General features: G+C 40.2%; 1 protein-coding gene across 11 annotated transcripts in view; it reads right to left on the reverse strand.

Moving 5' to 3' along the window:
- Positions 1 to 17,601, reverse strand: part of LOC104338159 (poly(rC)-binding protein 3) — a 548,717-nt gene that overhangs the window by 192,022 nt on the left and 339,094 nt on the right. For all 11 annotated transcript variants that reach the window (XM_075416693.1, XM_075416692.1, XM_075416694.1 and 8 more), the window contains one exon: positions 3,488 to 3,588. The gene's annotated coding sequence lies outside the window, so the exon portion shown is untranslated. The remainder of the gene's footprint in view (positions 1 to 3,487; positions 3,589 to 17,601) is intronic.

A 17,601-nucleotide genomic window follows, 5' to 3' on the forward strand; every position in this document is an offset into this window, starting at 1 on the left:
CCAAAGCAACGACCCCCGTTCTATGTAATCAATTTTCTCACTTGAGTTGCTTATCTGTTGTGATGCCTGAAATATTTCCCTCAAAGGTTAGGACTCCTTAGAACACAGTTCCTCTTTTTGTCAATGAAGCTAGTATTCTTCAGCCTTAAATTTAGTATTTCACTTTATATAGATGGACTGAGGTTACCAAGCAACCCAGGCTGCTTGCTGTAACAAATGGCCTGGACCGTTTGTATCATTTGCAAATTTCATTGACAGTGATATTCTGTCGGATTCCAGGTTGTCTGAAATATGCTGAAAACCTATGTCTAATTGTGAACCTTGTTGAAACCTACTGCAAACACCTTCCCTTAATTACAGCTCCTCATGCCAAGTATTTTCTGTGGATGTGCTAGTTTAGCATGTGCTTTATTGACATTGTGTAGGGTTAAATTTTTATCAGAACATTGAATAGATTGAAGTAAACTCTGATAATTTGCCTGGGAACGTTGTAGAGCCAAGGTAGATGAAAAGTACTGTAAGCAGAGGTGAGGGATTTGGGTTCCAATATTACTTAGTAGAAGAGGGAATTGACCCTGTGACTTTTACAATTCTATATTACAAAATAAAAGGAGATACGACCACCACTGCTTCTACCTATGCTGTGAACCTGCCTATCCTTCTCCTTAGGTTTTGTAACATCTGCCTCAAAATAAAATGTTGTTAATTGAAATTGATTAATCTACCTAAACCCAAACGAAGCATCTTTCCCACCCTCCACCTCCATCTCAGAATTAAACCCTCCCTTTTCTCTATCCAGATTGACTCACTACTTATTATCTATTTCCCGGGTTGATGAAGTGATAAATCAGTTTTGTGCACAGTCCTGAGATGCTCAATGCCACAGAGACTAATTCAATTATGAGGCTTGAATTCATTGTGTCGAATGGCCTCAGCTTTCTTATGGTCTGCTTTTCATGGTAAACAGGATAGAGCTTCAAAACAGCATCTTAGAGACAAATCCAAGAAGAATTGAAGCTGTTGGCTCTAGCCTGTCTTTCGTCTTAGTAAAATCCAAGTGAATGGTCAATTAAGTAGATATGGAAATTCGTATTGCTATACACATCTCTGACACGTTATGGTCCAGACAGAAAAGTGAACCACAGAGAAGTGCAGATAATTAGAAGAGAGATCACCCAGTAACAAGTGATGTATTCAGTACATCTGCTTTCTGGGAAGAGAGAAATCCAAGTCATGACCCTGTGTTTCTTTCAGACCCCAAATAAGACTCAGAAGTTTGGCTACATGTTTGTAGCCAAAACACCTGAAAAGCAACTAAGCAAGCAATAAGAAAGGAGGAAGCTGGTTTTGCAGTTGTAAAAACAATGGAAACTGAGAAAAATCTTACAATTTCATCTGCTTGTGTATAATGCGAATTTCCAGGTGTTCATTCTATAGCTTCTAATAAAATTACGTTTAAGTAATATAAATAATGTAAACACAAAGATTTTTATTCTTGTATTTTCACTAATTTATGTGAGAGGTTATTAAATAGTGCATATTCTTTATATCACTTCTTCTTCTTTTATATGAAATAATACATCAGAAGTCTTTTATTTTGGAGACTGCTAATAGCCGGACTTGCTTAATTATGATATACAAGGTCAAGAAATATTAGATACTGTACAATATAAATTCAATGTATTCTCTTCATCTGTACCTCAGAAATATGCAGTGGCAAAAAGCGATAATGTCCTAAAATTTCATTACCTAGCATCCACAGGATAATTAAATATGGTTGTCAAAGCTGAGCCAGCCTGTAACCAGGCATGGAGTTTCACAAAATCCATTTGGTACATTGAAGTGGAATATATTCCAACAAGAAGCAAAGAACATAATATTGACAGTAGCTGTACGAAACTACGAAGAAAGATGAAGTGTGGTAGTGATATGAGAATATTCATTGCTATTTTGATGGAGCAGTCTCTGGAAATATAAGATCCCTCAACTTAAGAAGATAGGATGAGTAGACTCCATTGTTTAGAAGTAATTTTGTGTAGTAAATTTTTAAAGTGTAGTTTCTTATAAATGTTATTCTTTATGAACAGTAGAACTTTAAGAAGTTCTGATATTCTCCTTCAACAAGTCCTGAATAGAAAGGAGCTTTCATTTCTGTTCCGCTTAGTAAGCACCCTCTTCCTCAACCTTCCAATGTAAGTTCTTCTTCCTCTCCGATTTTCCCAATCCTACCAGCCTTTCTAATACTGTTTCCTCTAAGTGTAAAGGCTATCCTCAGACACTATTATTTCCAGCAGTTGCCAAATTCTTCCAGTCTCTTTTCCCTAAGTCCAGTAAGGACTTCCAAATTGTTAAATACTTTTTTTTTCCTTTTCTATAAAATCTCTGTTATTTTTGAGAGATACCATTGTTATATTTGTCTCAGAGTTTTCACCTTGGGCTTCACTCAGATTGGGTGGAGTAACAACTTGTAGGCTACTTTTAAAAGCTTAAAAATCTTTGAAAAAAGGTTTTCTTTTGTTCATTTAGAATTGAAGCCAAGGATCAGACAAGTTCCTCTTCCCATTTCCCAGCATAACTACAACACAGTCCAGCAAATCTAACAATTATGGAAGAAAAACAAAGTCCAGAGACCATTTTCAAAGCTTGAGCTCCCCTGTATTACATCAGTTTATCTTTGAGATAGTATGCATCAAGCCTGAACAGGCATGAGAAGGTTCAAGTGCAGTCAAAGGTCTAGGTTTTGGGGAATGCAGGGGAATTTGAGAAAGACAATGCAGAGTCAGTGGAAGAAAGTGATTCAGGTATTGCTGCCTTACAGACAATAAGTGTAGTTATGGAAACGTTATAGTAAAGGGCTATTCTGGTATAACCTGCTGTACTAGGTAGACTGCACTGCGTTGGGTACTGATTTAGATGCAATGTTAGCAAACTTCTGATGTAGCGCAAGTCTGAGACTAAGCAGTTCAACATTTCAAAGAGTAAGACAGGCAGAGGGAGCACGGGAGAGTAAATGGCCAAAGGAGGCATATGAAGACAGTTTCTGTATCCATGTGAATCCTGGCAAATTTTAGGGTCCCATTTACAGTAACCTCTGGAGGCTCCCAAGAAGAAAAAGAAGAGCCCAACCGCAAATGGTTAAGCATTTACTGACCCTGATGCCACACAATTCTAGTGACAGAAAAGAGGCTTTAACCATTTAGTCTTTTACCAGGAAAAAGCCCCAAAACATCCAGAGATATGACTACAGTCCCACTGGCATTACAAATTGGAATAATCAGGTGAGCCAGTACGCCATCTCAATTAAATCTGTAATATCGATAGGCTTCATTCTAGCTGGAAAAGATTAAGACCACTTCCATACTATTCAATTTGTGCTCATATTCATTTGTCCCAGAAAATTAATATGGTAGTCCATATAATAAATACAATGATAAAACACAAGTCAGAAATACAGGGGAGAAAACGAAACTGAGAATGAAGAACTTACTTATCAGAAGACCAGGGCTATTCAAAAAACTGCTGTTGTTGGTCAGTTTTTGCAGTCACTTTGTGGTCTCAAAGAAAATATCTGAAGGTGCTGAGTGTACTCTGAAAAGAAGAAAAATCAAGGACTTAGTAATTATATCACGTATCAAATACTAAAACAAAACTTGTCCAAAATAAATTGCTTTCCCGTTTTATGGGGTTATTCATTCATAGAATATTTTTTTTATTCCACCATTGAATCTGCAGAGAGTTTATGGGCTTCTACAAGTTGAACTGCTCAGATCAGGCTTCCTGGAGTGCACAGAGAATCAGAACAACAAGAAGAGTAATTATTCAATTCAGTCCCTTGAATATCTACATTTCTAAGCTGTTCCAGCCGTGAGAGAATAGTGAAAATGAAAGAGGTCTGGCTTCTTTCTGGATTAATAAACCAATATGCTGGAGTAAACAACTTTCCAAAATAGGCACATAAAATCACGTCCCTAAATGTCTTTCAAACAATTGACTAGAGTTCATTGGCTATCTTTTGGACTAGTTCACGTATTTGGCCTCCTTATTTGTGATCTCATAACTGAGGATGTCCCTTGCTACTCACAACGATACTCTGCATTTCAAGGCTAGCACTGTACTTTCCATTGTCCTTAATGGACAGGACAGTTGCCTGCGTCAAGGAGCCATCTCAGCTCTCCAAATCAAAATGCAACGGAAAGACTGGGACATGACCAGTGTTTCCATCTATGCAGAGTGTGGGATGAAGCAGTAGAGGAATTTCGAATGAAGTGAAATTAGGCCTGGGAAAAACAAGCAGTGGAGGGAGGGTGTTTTTAGTGTTGTCTTCATTTTCACTGTCCTACTCTATTTTTAATTGGCAATAAATTAAATTAATTTCCCCCAAGTTGAGTCTGTCTTTTTTTGCCCATGATGGTAATTGGTGAGTTATGTCCTTGTCTTTGTCTCAGCCCATGAGATGTTCCATCATATTTTCTACCTCTGTTCTGCTGAGAAGGAGGAGTGAGAGAGCAGATAGGTGGGTGCCTGACTGCTGGCCAAGATCAACCCACCACAGCTACAAAGTGAAATTTCCACAGCCAATCTCACCAAGACCAGCAGGACCGAGACTGGAATGGAAAAAAAAAAAAAGCCATACAAAGAAAACCGTGCCTATAATGCATAGGAATAAAGAGAATTAGTAGGGAACAGACCTTCTTCACAGAGAAAACTGCATTAACAGGAAATCTTCATACACCCCTAGCTTCTCTATTGTAGTGCAGTCATTAATTTCAAAACAAGATCTTACGTTAACAAGCAAAAAGTCAAATGACTCATACTCAGTGAGAGTGCTGAAAACCTCATTTAAAAAAGATCTCTGCTTGTGATATAATACTGAAGTGTCTCTGGTCCATTAAGGAATTTTTGACAGTGATCACTGAAATATAACATAGCAAATGTTTTTAAGTCAGAGATGAGACTGAACGACTTGCAGTAATATATTTATTCCGTCAGCACTTCTTTCAGAAATAACTATTTAAAGTTCTTTCACAGCTAGGTTTTAATGATCCTGAGGTGATTTATTTAATTCCAGATTTCATTAAGCTCCAGAACTCCATCTCAGCAACCAGTATGATAGTAATAGCACATTTCAGCTGCGAAAAGAATTGAAGGGCTATGCATCTCTATCTGATATTGAATACTATGGGATGAAATCTCCATTGAGTTAGTACAGCAAGGAATTATGCATTTGTTTGGATTTCCTTGGTTTTGGTCAGGATATGCCTTACAGTGGCAAAATTAGCAAAATCCTCTCAGATAAAACTCACTGAATGAACTTTTTCCTGAATGAGTTTCTTGTTAGAATTAATGTTCTATTAAAACAATCAACAACCCACTAAAAAGATGGGGTCCATGGAAAACATTCACACCGTCTCACATACTAGTTGTGAGAAATCTCTTGTATAACAAAACCTAGAACAATATAAATTGCTAACGGTCTTGTAATTTAGATGTGTTTTCATGGCTAAATAACTAAGGTCTCGTGCCCGTACCCTGGGAAATCTATAAACACACAGTGAAATAAACTGTGGTTTGGGAAATAGCTTGGAAAAAGCTTTATGAGAATGTCACCTAAATCCTCATCAACTGTCAAAAAAGAAAATGGCATATTATGAATTATTAGGAAAAGAACAGAAAACAGCAGAAGAAAACATGATAACGCTGCCATAAAAACCCATTGGCCACCTAACATTTTGAATTTTGAATACAGTTCCAGTCATCTCAAAAATGACAGGATAGCAATGGAAGGCTAAAGAAAAGGATGACAGGGTGATCAGAGGTATGTAATGTCTTCTGTACGAGGAGAGAAAAAAATAGCTTTAGGATATTCGTATTGGAAGAGGGACAAACAAGGGAAAGAACTGTGACGGAGCCCCAGAAAATCATGAACAGTACTGAAAAAGTGAATAAAAAAATGCTTTTTCACTGTCTTTCATAGCAAAGGAAGCAGTCCCAATAAAACACTTAGTTAGGAAGCTGGAAACATGAAACCCAAGAAAGGATGCATTCCGCAAATATCATAATTAAATGGTGGAACTCTTTGCCACAGGATATGGTGGATGCCACATACATGTGTGGGCTTCAAAAAGCAGTTCTCTGCAGTGGTAAAAGAAACATTAACCAATCTGTATTTTACATAAAGATTCACAATATAAACCTTCAGCTTAAGCAGCATTACAGAGTGCTGCGGGATGATACCAAGGGAAATTATCCTTTGGTCTGATTTAAATACAGCTGTCACAATGTCATCATTCATTTTACTCTTTTATTGCATTGTTGGTGCTCTCGCAACATGCAGAAGTTAGAGACCGTACTGTGCCTCCAGCTAGTGCACAAGGAAGCTCATGAGGGCAGAAAATACCTATTTTCCCTGGTCCCCCTGTGCAACTTCACATCCTAGGGTAATTAGAATAAATGAAGGGTTTTATTTTTGAACACCTTACAAGACCATCGATAGTTCTGGAAATAAAAAATATCATAGAATCATGGAATGGTTTGGGTTGGAAGGGACTTCAAAGCTCATCTAGTTTCAACCCCTCTGCCACGGGCAGGGACACCTTCCACTGGACCAGGCTGCTCAAACCGCCATCCAACCTGGCCTCGAGGGAGGAGGGAGGCAACAGCCACAGCTTCGCTGGGCAACCTCTGTCAGTGTTTCACCACCCTCATAGTGAAGAATTTCTTCCTTGTATCTAATCTAAACCTACTCTCTTTCAGCTCGAAGTCACTACATGCCCTTGTAAAAAGTCCCTCTCCAGCTTTCTTGTAAGCCCCCTCCAGGTACTGGAAGGCTGAAATCAGGTCTCCCAGCAGCCTGCTCTTCTCCAGGCTGAACAGCCCCAACTCCCCCAGCCTTTCCTCATTGGAGAGGTGTTCCAGCCCTCTGAACACTTTTGTGGCCCTCCTTTGGACCTGCTCCAACAGCTCCATGTCTTTTCTATGCTGAGGGCTCCAGAGCTGGACGCAGGACTCCCGGTGGGGTTTGACCAGAGTGGAGCAGAGTGGCAGAATCACCTTCCTCCACCTGCTGGCCACGCTGCTTTTGATGCAGCTCAGGACACCGTCGGCCGCCTGGGCTGCGAGCTAACACTGCTGGGTCATGTTGAGCTTCTCATCCACCAGCACCCCCAAGTCCTTCTCCTCAGGGGTCCTCTCAATCCATTCTCTGCACAGACTGTATTTGTGCTTGGGATTGCCCCGACCCACATGCAGGACCTTGCACTTGGCCTTGGTGTACTTCATACAGGCCCACCTCTCAAGCCTGTCCAGGTCCCTCTGGATGGCATCCCTGCCTTCCAATGTGTTGACAGCACCACACAGCTTGGTGTTACCAGCAAACTTGATGAGGGTGCACTCAGTCCCACTATCCATGTTGCTGACAAAGATGTTAAACAGCACGGGTCCCGGTACTGACCCCGGAGGAACATCACTCATCATTGGTCTCCACTTGGACATTAGGCCATTGACTGCAACTCTTTGAGTGTGACCATCTAGCCGATTCTGTATCCACATTATTAATATAATGATAATTATAATAATACTCTGTTCAGACCTGTGACAATCTTTCAGTGTTTTGGTACCTTACATAAATGCGTAAATAAGAATAGCTATGCTAGGTCAGACAGAAGATTTATCTGCCTAAGCCAGAATTCCATCTACAATGGTTGCGCAAATAAAAAGTTAACTTTGGCTAGAATGAATTACTTGGCTTTGAAGATATTTTGTGCTTTAGAAAGCCACACAAACCTTTTTCATCCTGAACAAACACTGAGTAACCACAATGAAAGGAAAAGTCCTGGAGGAAAATCCTCCTCAGGTGCAAGCCCAAGTTCATTTCGCAGCGACTGGGTTCATACTAACCTGTGCCCCATTCCTCCTCTCACATGCTGGTTTTCACTGAAAAATAACATGGGCAGATAGCAGGAGGGAATAGTGATAGCAACCAAAGTTAGAGATCTGGGTACCAAAGACTCTGGACACGTGTGCCCCAGAGCTTAGCTGCTGCCTCCACAACCAAAGACCTAGTCAGCCATAGCCTGTCAGAACATTTTCATCACAGTGTTACAACAGCGTTTCCTGAACATGGCCTTTTGTCTCACAGGGAGCATCAGCCATCCCATGGCGGAACTGGCAAGCCCTTCACTTCTAGCATGACAGTGAGCCGGGTAAAGTCTTTTAGGAAGCTGCATCAGATGAACACACAATGGATATGGAGGCAAAGCAACCTTGCTTATTCACTAAAATTAATCATCTTTTATCACTGCAGCAAACAGAAAGAGACAATTCCACATAACCTATTTCTATGCATTTTTCTGGAAAATCTCTCTCTGTTCCTTTGTCATGAATTAGATTAAAAAGTTAAGATGAAAATCACTAACTACACAAGAAAGACCATTTTCTTCTTTCTGAGGTGAGAACATATAGTATCATTACTTATTTCCATAAGACGAGAGAGTTTTGTTTTTTCAATCCCTTTAACCTTCAGTAGAGGTTGGATGCCAGACCTAAGGCTCCTTAGAAAATCCTAGCCTAAAGCCTACCTGCCTGAGTAGGCTGTACTATTTGAACTTAAAATAGTATGTAAGCCCCACTCTAGATATGTTTATATCAATCTGAAATCACATATTGGGGACCAAATTTAAGTCCATTCCTAACAGCCTTGTTCAAAAAAGGGAAACCAGGCCGAGGAGATATTGCAGAAAAAGCTATTTCTAACTGCCCACACTGGAGCGGTGACTACTCTTGAAATTCATATTCTATACAAAGAAATGGCAACCATTCAAAACTGATGGGAAACAAATGAGGTTTACATATAAATAAGTATGTCTGCATAACTTTCTTCAATAGTTTACCTAAATTAACATGAAATCATTATTCTGGCCAAGACAAAAGACTTTCTTATACAGGCATATACTTGTCCCTATGCCTGTCCATTCAACAAGGGTTACCATTCAAGGTAACCCCATGTGTCAGAAGAACACGTTCCAGTGGCACAGAAGCAGACTGCCATAAGTCCCAGAACATTACTTCATTTATTCTGATATTTCAGCTAGCAGAGTTGTCTTGGTCTAGGGCAAGATATCCAAGTCCTTGACCGGCTGACAAATTCCCCAGTAACAATCTGTGCATTTGTTGTTGTTGGTGATTTTTTTTCTTTCCTTTTTTTTTTTTTTTTCTGGGGGATAAGAAATGACAAAACACTTTCCTAGTCATTTTTACTACCCTGGCATGACGTGGGACTGCTGGTGTAGCTGAAACCCAACCCAAGGAATGCTTTGCTTGCAGAGCACAGTACACTTAGGTTTCAGAGACGATTGGGAAAGCACTCCTGCTGTGAGTGTTATCACAATAGACCACACTGATGGTTAACTGCTTGATCTCCCAGAGCACATATTGAGAATTAAACTTTGTGGCATAGGAAAGATCCCAAGAGAGCTGGAACCCCTGCAAAGAAAATGAAGCAGCTCAAGAGCACCTGCAAACTGTGGCTTAGTCTACTGGATGTGCTAGTCCTCCCACTGTTAGTCTCACCCACCCTTCTACACAACCTGGGCAAAAATGTAACTTTTTGTTGTAGTTTGTACTAAGCCTACAAGTGTTAGGAACTATAGCAGGCTTACAGGGCTTCCCGTGCTGGCACAAGTATCGACATTAAACCTTCTACTGGTCCAGCAGCACTGCAATAAACACACCGCAGATGACCCTGGTGTGCCAACAGCTCCTCATATGGTCCTGGCATTATTTTTTAATGGAAAATAGAAACATAAGAGTAGTCAAAGAAATCATAAAAGTTAATAGGAATAAGTTAAAGGGTAAAAAAAATAATTTTTGATAGCTTAGTTCTTCACATTGGGTGTAGGTGTCCAGGTGTTGGCAGGGGTGGGGGGCTGCAGGAGTGGCCTCTGTGACGAGCCAAGCTGGTACCACCTCTACAAAAACACATTTAAGAAAGAGCAGAAAATGCCACACAGACAGAGCAGGAGGGAAAAAAGATGAGTGAGAAACAACAGAGGGACAGCAAGGTGAGAGGAGGAGGAGGTGCTCCAGGCACTAGAGCAGATATCCCCTGTGGCCCGTGGAGGACCCCATGCTGGAGCAGGTGGATATTTCCTGAAGAACTGTGGCCCATGGGACAGAGCCCAGGCTGGAGCAGGGGAAAAGTGTGAGAGGGAAGGAGCAGTAGGGAGAAACTGCTTTATACTCACCATAAGCCACCATCCCTAGACTGCTGCGGGGGCAGAGAGGAGTTGGATGTGAAGGAATGAAGTTGAGTCTGGGAAAGGGGGGAGGAAAAGTATTGTTTTAATGCTTGCCTTCTTGTTTCTCACTGCCTGAATCTATTTTAAATGGCAGTAAAATAAAATAATTTTCCACAAGTTGAGCCTGTTTCTCCCATGAGAGTAACTGGCAAGTGACCTCCTTGTCTTTATCTGGACTCACGAGCTTTTTCATCCCACTTTTTCCCTCTGTCCTTCTGAGGAGGAGGAGGACTGAAAGAGCAGCTGGGTGAGTGTCTAACCACTGGCCAACGGCAACCCACCACATCCTTGGAGCAGGCAACAGGTTTATGCTACTTTGCTTCCAGTAAAACTGTCCCTACTGGGTTTGTTGCACCTCAATTATATACACAAATTCCATACTTCAGTTAACTTATTTGGAACTGCTCTGAGCAGTCCTTGTACAGATAAGGAACAATTCTGTCTCAGGGAGCATGAAGATGCAACCCTGTTTTCCTGCTACATCCATTGTAGCTAGTTTGTAAATGCATTACCCAACCCTATTTTCAGCTTGCAAATTGTTAATGAGCAGATTTCTGCCAATGCATTTGTTAATTATGCACTGAATTATTTCAACAAAGAATCTTTGGCGTGTGGCTTGTTTGTCAGCTGTTTGCCATTGGCTATGCATTGTTAATAGTTGTTTTGACTTCTGCCTTATGTGCCTTATGGTGCAGGAAGAATGATACTGTTCATGAATGGCCACCCCACAGTAACAATAGTTTCTGCTTACTGAGCAAATGAAAACAACTTTCCAAAAAGACATTGGTGAATAAGGAATGACCGAGCAACAAACAACAAATAACTACCATGTTAGTTTGCACCTGGATATTACTGTTTGCATGCGAGTACAAAATATTCAGCAAAGCGCTTCCTCACACGTGTAAGTAAATATTTCTCAATTCTTCATAAAAAGGATTGAAATATCAACAAACCAAATAGCTGTTTGGATCTACAAGAAGTTTTTGTCAAATATTATAGCCACAGTGAATAGGTTTTACCTGTAAGAAAACAAGTTTGCTGTAACCAACATGTAATCTGTAATGCAACGGTTGCCATATTGCTGAAGGACTTTTGAGTGAAAGAGTTATGGGGACAACTAGTTAGCATTATTATATTTGCTGTAAGTTAGGACAACCACCTGGAATGATTTAATTTGCTTTAAGCTTGGTCAACATAAGTTCATTCTCTTTTCTTATTTTCCATAAAACCTCTGTGTTGCCTGAAATGATCACATCTGGTAGGGTCAATGCTTTTTTCTTTGCCCTTCCAATACCACACACACAAAATTTTTTAAGTCCCAACAGCCTTTGCCATTGCATTACAATGGATCAGCCACCTCTAATATGCTGAGAAGGAAGAAAACCAGACTCCCCAAGGGAGGGGAAGCAGGCAATGTGCCCCGAGGCTTCCCTATTATTGTTTCATTTAGAGAGACAGAAAATATCACAGTATCTACGACAAGAGAGGAAAAGATTTCAAGTCCCTCCAGCTGCCTCCTGCTTAATTTGATACTGATTTTTCAGCTGGTCCCAGCTGTCTGTAAAACACTGAGATTTTTCATGGCTGCTGTGCTAGAGAGATCTGCCTGCTTGTGATATGCTGTTCTTCTACTTTGGGCAATACACCAAAAGCAGTAAGGACACGAATAATCATATGCAGCAAACACTGTTCTACCTTATCCAGGAGCAAGCTATTTTTCTGTTGAAGATTATCCTGGTGTGTCAGGAAGCAACATTCATGCTTAAACTTTTCTAATTGCCTCAGCTTAGTTTCATGAGGGCATGTGCAACACAAAGATATCTTTGAAGGATATTACACAGTTCCATAAGCATTGATTTGGGGAAGATGGACAAAAAAGAGCATGGTGGTCAGCATAGTATCCTTGTTTGAAATGCTCGGGCTTACAGCTGGGCAAACTGTACAGATAACAAAGAACAAGGGTTGCTTCACTGACATACCCTGTAGGAGATAACCTCTTCTCTATGCAGTAGACACTGATCAGCAATGGTTAGTAACAGGGAATCTCTGAGAGACATTGTCTAGTTAATGGACCATCTCAACTTAGAAAATACTAGCACGTTTATTGTGCTATGTTGCTCGGTAGAACTAGTAAGCACTTCCAGAGTTATCCTTCTCTTCCGCAGCAGGTATCGAAATCCTTTACTAGCTGAGAAGCGGTAATATGCAGACCATACAAAGAGGTGGAGCCACCTGCCTCAGGCCTTGCAACCAAAATGGTAGAACTAGAAATAAAACAAATGTCAGCTATCCTAGAAGCTACGCAGGCTCCATCACTGCAGACAGACTTACACAGGTGACACATCTCTATCAGGTAAGGGCAGAGAAATGACATAACTTGACCCATGTCATATAGGTGAGGCTTAGTTAACCTTCATGGTATTGCATTACCTGCTTAACTGCTCTACCTTTGGAATTAGCTAAGGCTACTGAAATGGTGATGCTATCAGAAGGCAACTGAGAAGAAAAGTCTCACTGTGAATTGCTGAGTGTTATTGCTTACATCACAAAAATGATACCCATTAAAGTACAACTCTCTAACAAAGAGAAACCTGACAATCATAACACAAACATAACCATTTGCACAGAGAACTAACTGCATGGGGGGTATGTGTTTACTAGGAATAAAAATTGCTAGCTTAGTATCAATTTAATCTACTATTTCTATTCCAGGACTACAATGAATGGATATGTACCATATTATAAGAATCTGTGAGCACAATCTCATTTCGTTTCTGTATGAAATCAATGGCCTTACATTAGAAAAGAACCTCATTCAGGGACATCCTTGAAACCATCCACATGATTAAGAGGAGCAAGATTTCATGTAATGTGGTCAGCTGACATCCCTGATGCATATCACAAATTACCAATTATACTGTTATGTTATCCTTACTCTGTGCTTCAATACTTGAAATGTCATTTCATCCATTCAAGCATCAGTATTGATCTCTGGCTACATTAACTATTTCCAGTTAAACAGAGTGAAAAATACCACCTTTTCAGCTATGGTTTTAGTTAACAACTCAGCTGAAAACTACAAGAACAATTCTTTTTCAATTTCCTCATTCTACATATGAGAATGATTGGCAGTAATCTGCTTCATTCAGACAGCGATCTCCCACAGTTTTCCAACAGGATATAAAGGGAAACAAGTAATTTTGATCAATCTACATCTTATACACACAATAAATAGCATATTGCAATCAGTAAGCAAATCTGTGAGGGTACAGTTTATAGCAGCAGGCCATTAGCTTGTACTGCAATTTAGAAATCAGTTTTCTCATATCCACTTAGCAATTTTACCTGCTATGTTTCCCAGAACGCTGTGGTGTATCCTGTTTGTAGGCAATTTGGCCATGCAGAAGCACAGTCATGTTTCTATAATGTAACTTTCATGCAGAAGTCCACCTTACCCTTCCTTATGCCAAAAGGAAAGCCATGGCTATTTCCATTGCTTACACAAAGACCAGTGGGTCATCTTTGATCACTGTGACCTCCCACAGAATATGTGGTGCAGAATCCCTCTTGGTTTGTAAGTCCTTGGCTTCAAGCCTAAACTACTCCCTTCCTACCTGTATCCCACCTTTCAACAGCGAAGCTGTTCGGTGTTAGTGTATGAAAATGGGATTTCTCTTAGAAATTATGCTTCCTTTGCATTCCATGGCAGTCTCTATCTCCTCTAAAGATGAAATAGAAAAAAAAGAAGAGGCAGCAGAGAGAAAAATGGCTCTACAGCAGGAAAGAAGGTCAGAGACAGGGAACTGTGGAATTGCTGCTGGCCAGCTCCAGGGTAGGTCTGTCTATAAGGTAGGGAAGCACAGTCTATTCCATCAACTAGATCATTACCAAAAATACTGAATAGTTGGGGGAATTGAGAGGCTGCACACTGGAAAGGTCTCAGCAGATGATTTCAAGCCCAGCCACTCCCAGGAAAATCTGCAGGATAAGCAGGCATTCAAAAAGCGTATAAATTGTCTCGGGGGCTGAGCCGAGGGGTTTGCAGTATAGGCAGTTGGTGGGTCAGGGGTTGAAGGACAGCCCAGCCCTCGGTGCAGATAAGGGACAGTGGCCTACATACGGCACAAGAACCAGGAAGCACCTTGCCTTGGTGCTGCATAAATCCACTGGCGCTCACTGCTGCTGTCCTTCAGGAGAGCAGTGTGCTACTCCGGCATAACGTATGTTGATGCAGGCAGAAGGTTAAACCCACAGATTAAATATTTCTTTGTCCCCTTAGCTGTGCAGTTTGCATAAATTGAAGTTAGCAGGACCTTGCTTACGTCTAGCAGGCACAGTAATGGTTTGCCTGTGCTTTGTTCCACTTTTCTAGGAGGGACAATGAGGCTTAAGGGAAATTTGACCCTTTCTGCACCAATCTGCTGCCATTAAACCTGATGTCTTTGTATTTACAGCTGCAATAGCCTCACAGTCTATGGATTGAGACACATGATGATTTTTTTTATGAGTAACCATTGCAGTAAAAGTGAAAACTCTTTAGAAACATAAAAGTTCTTTGAATCACTACAGTATTTATAATGAAAAAAGAACTAAGTCACTATAAATATTTAAGTGTCTTAAATAAAGATTAATTAAGAACAAGGAAAGAAGCTGCCTTTTCTTTTTAAGTAATAAATTTTTAATTGCAAAGTATTCTTCAGTAAAAAATTGGTGCTTAGTTGAGATATAAAAGGAGAAATATGAAGGTCAAGGATAATGATCAGATACCTGCACACGTGTCGGCACATAGAACATTGGGCTATATTTGAGCAAATATTACAAAAATTAATGAAAGCTATTAATTTGAATAAAATGCTAAGTTCTGTTATTTACCATACTTTTTATTTACAGGAGTTTATGCTCATATGCAAGAGTATACCTTAAAAGAATACAAAGTGCAAATACCTACTTCTAAAATTTTTTCTGTGGCCAACTTGCTATCAGTTAGGAAGGTGGGGAACAAAGACAAAGGTGTTGCTTGGAAGAGACAAAGACATCTAATTTTAACTACATGGAAGAAGCCACATCTATGGGGTATGAACATAAGCAAAGAGCTTCAATTTTCCAATAATCAGGTAATAAATAACTTTGTTAGCCATCTGAAGATAGATGGAGGCATTCCATGGGCGATGTCATGGCCTATTTTAAGGTGTTCTCTACCTGTTTGAAAAGAAAGGTAATTCTTCTCTGGTCTTTTAAGACAAACTGAAAACAAAAAGGCACCATGAGTTCAATTATTCTTAGCTACTCAGAGAACCTGGAAAAACTGGCTTTGGAAGGCATGGGCAGGGCAGCTTTTGGTTTTGTTTTAGCATAGTGCCTTGGTTTGGTTTGTTGACTCACACTTCCCCTCTTAAGTGAGCTTACATTATTTATTAATGCAACTGCACATGTAGAGCTTTACACGTAAGTTAGGATATACATGTGAACCATCCAGGTTCACAGTGCTCAATTTCGAGTATTGTATACTAAGCTGAAGAAGTAGTGTTTTATAGACACCACGCATCAAACAAAAGTTACTTGCTGCAATATTACTTGCATAAAGGCAATTCTGAAATGCAGTTTTATAGTTGCATGAGCAGAACTGAATGAAAAAATAAAATTTCAAGAAGAATCTTACCTGAACTGAAACCCAGCTCTTGATACAAAAACCATGGGTCAGGCTGAAACCATGCAGTCTCACTTCATATGAGTGTGGCCTCCTAACATGCATAGAAAAAGGCTCTACCCTATATTCTTGCTTGCCCTTGGCACATTCAGAGCTAAGAAGATAAAAATGATAGAAGTAAAGGGCCAGAGAAAACACAGAGTTTCCCTCAGTCTCTTAGTGGGTTGTTCAACAGAAAGGGAGTTTCTTATTTTTTCTCTGCTGTTTGAATTTCCTAGATGCAACCTTCCAAACTTATCTCAGGCCACCTGCAGTAGGATATCGCTGATTTTTGGGTACTGACCATCCCCATTTCGCCCCCCCAACAATACTTTATGTTTAAAGTAGAGCTTTGGTTGCTTTCCTCCTAGCCCCTTGCTGGCAAGCCAAAACTGAGAAATGAACATGAGCAAGGGTGAGTGGTTTTGCTTTTGGTAACTTTTCAGAGTCTCAGTTGAAATGGAAATGTTTTATTATTTTGTCTTGCTAATGAAATTCCTAGCCAAAACCACAGCAATAGCAGAGAGTATATCTTCCTTCTTTGGTATTAGCGTAGCAGATACCACTACAGCTAGTATAAACTGTTAGTCTCACACACTGCAATTGTACCAGCTTCTCTTTTCCTGGTGCTGAAGAACTGTACTTCTTACTCTGACACTAGAGCATTAGAAATCTCCTCTGTGCCTTACTGTCCCATGGCAGAGGCAGGAATCAGCCTCCTTCTCTGCAAATAAAAAATTCCTAGCAAACCCTAAAGCAGAGAGTATTGAAGTGATGCATTGAAGTGAGAGTCAAAAATGGAAAAGCAGGCATTTAAATAGAAGAGATTTTGAACTACACGGTCAGGACATATCTGAACACACTGGATCACATCATCAGTCGGTATAAACAACCGTAAGTCCATTAATCTCAAAGCTACATTGGTTCTCCCCTTGCTAGTGATGTAGCACAAGTCAAAAAGAATGCAGTGCTGGGCTCCCACCTTGCTAAGCTTCGGTGGTTTGCATATATTGTAAAACAAGTTGAGAAAACAACCAGGAGGGGTTAGCATTTTACAACACTGTCCACTTAGAGAACATGAGCAACTCAGCTGGTGCGTAGCCTAGGAGCCGCTCTGCCTTTCCACAGGGTGGCCTATGCACACTGGCCGGACAATCTGCAGGAGCCTCCACGGCATGTCCTCCATTGTACATATGCTGTGGATCAAATGGTGCCTTCAGCCTCCCCAGTATTCACTGAGGCAGTTTTCTGAACAGCAAGGGACACTTTTCCCTGAAGAAAGTATAAAATCTTCTAAACATTTCTAAACATTAGAAAGAAATGTGGGGAAAAATGAGAATATATTTTCAACAATTTTGAACACTGATTTTCCTGGTAGGTATATTGAAGTATAGACTACATTTGCAAGTGTTACTTCAGTTGTAATGATCTTTCGTCTAAAACTTTTCAATTTAAAATTTTTGTATTCTGTGGCAAGGACTATCTCTCACTGTCTATAGCTTTGCTTATGTACAGCATAGGCCATAGCCTTAGTTGAACCAATGAGAAACAAATCCAAGTGAATTTGATATCATCTGTAAGATGTGGCTTATTTTACTGTAATAAATTTACTTCATTCAC

The sequence above is a fragment of the Opisthocomus hoazin genome, chromosome 3 (genome assembly GCF_030867145.1).
Source record: "Opisthocomus hoazin isolate bOpiHoa1 chromosome 3, bOpiHoa1.hap1, whole genome shotgun sequence".
NCBI classification, from domain to species: Eukaryota; Metazoa; Chordata; class Aves; order Opisthocomiformes; family Opisthocomidae; genus Opisthocomus; species Opisthocomus hoazin.